Raw genomic sequence first — 5,409 nt, 5'->3', positions numbered from 1 at the left:
TATTATTATTATTTTGTTCAATTTTTAAGCATCAAGTATATAATTTAGGATTTAATTTCAGCAGAATTTATTTATTTGTACTTAAATTGAAGAAGATTTAATTTGTAAAGTTTATCCTTTTTTCTTTCTTGGATATTCCACAATAGGAATTGGTTAGCATTCAAGTTTAAAGGATCTCTGTAATACTGAAGATTTATTTCATTGCTTCTTCTAATAGGCTGTATTGGATAATTTAGCTGGATTCAATCTGGGCTGCATAACAGAGTGAATTTTCAGATTTAGGTACAGGGTTGACTAGAAGCTAATATATTTAATGTCCAATCCTGATCCATTTCATAGGCAAAATCTATACATCCAATCAGTTTCTTGGATGCATATCCAAAGCACATTTGTCACGGATGTAATTTGTTATGAAGCTTATAGAGCTTCATGTTAAGGGACCTTCACTTGCATGGCTCCTTTCCAAAGCCTTGAGAGGAACCCAGCAATGTGTTCACTTGGACAGATATTTTGGCAAGATTTTCAGCATTAAATATATAGCCTGAAACCAGGGAAGACCATTTTCTCCTTTCACTTTGACTCACTTTCATTCTAGGTTCCCTTCTATTAAGTAGTATTTAAGATCTTGGCATTTGGTCCCATCACTTCATGGGGAATAGATGGGGAAACAGTGGAAACTGTCAGACTTTATTTTTTGGGGCTCCAAAATCACTGCAGTTGGTGATTGCAGCCACAAAATTAAAAGGCGCTTACTCCTTGGAAGGAAAGTGATGACCAACCTAGATAGCATATTGAAAAGCAGAGATATTACTTTGCCAACAAAGGTTCGTCTAGTCAAGGCTATGGTTTTCCCAGTGGTCATGTATGGATGTGAGAGTTGGACTGTGAAGAAAGCTGAGTGCCGAAGAATTGATGTTTTTGAACTGTGGTGTTGGAGAAGACTCTTGAGAGTTCCTTGGACTGCAAGGAGATCCAACCAGTCCATCCTAAAGCAGATCAGTCCTGGGTGTTCATTGGAGGGACTGATGCTAAGGTGAAATTCCAATACTTTGGCCACCTCATGCGAAGAGTGGACTCATTGGAAAAGGCTCTGATGCTGGGAGGGATTGGGGGCAGGAGGAGAAGGGGATGACAGAGGATGAGATGGCTGGATGGCATCACTAACTCAATGGACGTGGGTTAGAGTGAACTCCGGGAGTTGGTGATAGACAGGGAGGCCTGGCGTGCTATGATCCATGGGGTCACAAAGAGTTGGACACGACTGAGCGACTGAACTGAACTGAAGGATCCACAGGTATTTCTTCCATCTAAATACAAAGAAAACAATTTTGAAATACATTTAGTGTAAGTTTAGAGAGATTATAGGTGTGGGGTTTATGGAAATGTTTTTGCAGCATTAAATTACTGCTAGATGCCCTGCTACAGAAGTGACTTCCAGGAATACTGGAACTGCCCACAGAGCTGACTCACTAGGCATGGTAGCAAAATACAGAGTGAGAGGTAATACAATTCAAGTGCTTCCAGGGATGTCAATACCAGAAGCATATAGGTGGGGGAGTAATAGATTCAGATACATAGAACACAACCAGTGCTGACAATTCAATTATTAGACACAAGGGGAATTTGCTTACCACTGTCTATTCAGAGTTGAAGCTTTCTCATGTCAGTTAAAATAATTGATAATGAAGCAAAATCAATTATATTTACAGTGTATAGTTTATGTTTTAAATATAAATTGTGCAAATAAATTAATCAAAATTCATGTTTTTTCTTTAACTATAAAAACAACTGGTTAACAGCACATGTTTTATGTATCTCAAATATAAATACTCAAAAAATCCATTCCTATCAACCATGAAAGCAAAATAAGGTTGAAAAATTTTCCTTTATTTCTATATAAAATTATACTACAATTATTGCCATAGAAATGGGAAATGAAGGAGAACAAAAGAAAAATTCAATGTGATAACTTATAATATCTCTTTAGAGATATACTAGAATATATTTTCATAATAAAAAGAATCAAATTTTATATAAATATACAGAAAATAAGAAATATTAGAAATATGAATACAGTAGGAACTTCTGAAGATGTTAAACATGAAAGGGGAAATATAAATGGCAAAGGAGGATTTTTAAGATAAATGAGAAAAATCTTAAAGCAGAACAAAAATGCATATATACATAATAGAAGATAAATATTGTAAGTATTTTAGATATTAAGAGAGAACAGAAAATGAGAGAAAAAAGTATAAAATAATTTTTAAAAATTTCCCAGAATGGATGAACATAAATATTTATTTTTAAAGCACCAAACAAATAGTAGTCACATTAGATGGAAAATGTAAACACAGTAAAATACAATTTATGAAATTTCTAAGCACTGGGGATGAAAATAATGGCTTACTGAAAAGAGAAAAGCTTCTGGAGAGAGAGGAAAAAATGTTTTCCTATAATGGTAGAAGCATCAGAGTGGCATTGATCTTTTGAAAAAGGCTAGATACTACTTTTAAAAATCCTGAAGAGATACTGTTTCCAAGCTAGAATTCTATATCTGAACAAATTTTCAATCAACTTATTTCATGGATTGATCAAAAGTGTTTTCATACAAAGTTTCAAAAATAAAGTTCTTTTAAGGCACTCTTTCTCTTTCAAGAAGGTATCAAAAGATGCTCTCCAAAAAACAAATGAAAAAAAAAAAGGTTCTGGGGTCCAGGGAAAAAATAGATTCAGCATGGAAAATATAAAGGAAATGATGATGGTAATTTTTGTATGGTAGGTGTAAAAATAATCTGAGTTTAGAAGATTTACTAAGTGAAAAATAATCACACTGTATTTGTGTCTCAAGAATGAATGTATCAGATATCTATTTCTGCTATAACAAATCACCACAATCTTATCAACTCAAAACAACACCCATTTACTATTTTTCAGCTCTGTAAGTAACAGCGCTTGAACTAGGTTAGGGTCCTAAGAATGTATCTAGGATCTCTGTAGGCTAAAATCAAGGTGCTTATTTGTTTGAACTCAATCTAGAGGATGTGGGAGAGAATCAGCTTCCAGGTTCTCATGCTGTTGGTAGAATTTAGTTATATGCTGTTTGTAGAATTGAGGTGCTCACTTCCTTTTGATAGGTTCCATTCTCATCTTCTTGAGGCCACTTTCATTGCTTAGTTCCTGGTACTCTGTGGTCAAGCTGGTAATGGTGGCTTGAGTCCTTTGCACACTTCAAATTTCTCTGTTTTCTACTTCTGTCTCATTTTTTATGCCTTCTTGTCTGCCGTATCTCTTTGAGTAAGTATTCTACCTTCCTTTTTTGGCTTTAAAATCTCATATAGTTCCTTGTGTTTATCTAAATAATTCAGTATTATCCCCCTGCTTTAATGTCAGCTGATTAGCAACTTTGCATGTTGTCTACAAAAACATTTCACAGCAGTAGCTAGATTAGTACTTGATTGAATAACCAAATGAAAGGATTCTTGGGGGAACATCTTTAGAATTGATTCTGCCTGCCGCAGTGAATAGCAGTTGAATCATCATCATAATAATATAAACACTGGCTACTGATTTTGGTAAAATTCATATGTAACATTTTTGAGAGGATTAGATAGGAAATAGTTTTACATAGATTCATCATTTGGGGGATGGGGTAAGTGGAGGAACTGTAAGGTACTCTCAAATAAGAAATTACTAAATTTAAGAACACTTGAAATAGAAGTAAATCAATTATTGATAGAAATATGGAAGTAAATACTAAGGCAAATTAGCTAGTTACTCTTACTAAGGAGTAAGAGGGTGTCCCTGATAGCTCAGTTAGTAAAGAATCTGCCTGTGATGCAGGAGACCCCGCTTCAATTCCTGGGTGGGGAAGATTTGCTGGAGAAGGGTTAGGCTACCCACTCCAATATTCTTGGACTTCCCTTGTGGCTCTACTGGTAAAGAATTTGCCTGCAATGCAGGAAACCTGGGTTTGATCCCTGGGTTGGGAAGATCCCCTGGAGAAGAGAAAAGCTACCCACTCCAGTATTCTGGCCTGGAGAATTCGCAAAGAGGTGGACGTGACTGAGTGACTTTCACTTTCACTTTCAAAAGAGTAGGCCAATAATGGTGAGGGTTAATGGACAGAAGACTACTTTTATAATTATAAACCATATAAAACTATTTTAATTTTGTAAATTAAGTATTTTATTTTGTAAATTATTATGTTAATAAAAAAGCAGAAGATACATTGGAAACTGTTAATTCTTTTAATAGTTACCAACCCATCTTTTTAAACCATTATATGTGGGTTTCTTTTGAAAGATTATGGGCTATGTTTTATCTCTTTTCAGATATCCCATTTTGCTCATGAAAATTGGCATGTGTTAGTAAAAGTGGATGATGGTGGTCAGTTTATATGTGTACAAAATTTGCATGCTCAAATAAAGACAGAAATCTTGGTTGCATTAGCTTTCTTTTAAATGAGCTATACTCTAAATTGGTTGACTGAGTTTGAGAGCACTGAGTTAATGAGCCAAAGTGATATATTTAACTAGTTTACTTAAGTAATACAATTTGCTTAAAATATATTTGAAAAGACATTTAGCATTAATTGGTCCAAAATTTAAGTCCTAGGACTGATTACTATTTTGTAAGTGATAATAGCTGCTATAGCTCCATGATAAGTAGATCATGCCTCTTAAGGGAAATAAAACCCAGTCCAGGCTCTATCAGGAGACCCTTTTGTAATCATGAACATTGTTTTCTAAGAGTGGTTTTGTTGTTTAGTCGCTAAGTCATGTCCAACTGTTTTGTGACCCCCATGGACTGTAGCCCATCAGGCTCCTCTGTCTGTGGGATTTCCCAGGTGAGAATACTGGAATGGGCTGTCATTTCCTTCTCCTGGGGATTTTCCTGAACCAGGGATCAAACCATATCCCTTGTATTGCAGGTGGATTCTTTACCACAGAGCCACCTGGGAAGCCTTTTAAGAGTAGAAGATTATTATGGTAGATTTCACAGAATGAGAACTTTTATTAAAAAAAGATAAATTTACTAATTTTGGGGGCATAATCTCTTGAGCAAGGCAATAACATTTTTTGAAAATCATTATTTTATGAGGAAACCAGAGAACTGATAATTTTCCAAGGTTATATAGCTGAAGAATATTTAGATATTTTTGAAAAGCATTGCTTTACAAAAGTATTTACATGTAATTTATCTCTTTTATTTTTAAATTTTCAAAATTCATTGAAGAGTTGCATATGCTTTCTTATTGACAATTAAAGAAAGCCAATTTATTCTAGAATTATCAGATATTTATTATTCATGGTTCCAAGCAAAATTTAAATTACTAGAGATGCCAGAAATTTCTTCAGGTAAATTTCTGCAGTAAATATTCAATGTTTAAAATGAGCTATTAGTCATATT

The sequence above is a fragment of the Bos indicus x Bos taurus genome, chromosome 6 (assembly GCF_003369695.1).
Source record: "Bos indicus x Bos taurus breed Angus x Brahman F1 hybrid chromosome 6, Bos_hybrid_MaternalHap_v2.0, whole genome shotgun sequence".
Lineage (NCBI taxonomy): Eukaryota > Metazoa > Chordata > Mammalia > Artiodactyla > Bovidae > Bos > Bos indicus x Bos taurus.
Note: the sequence above shows the minus strand (reverse complement) of the source record.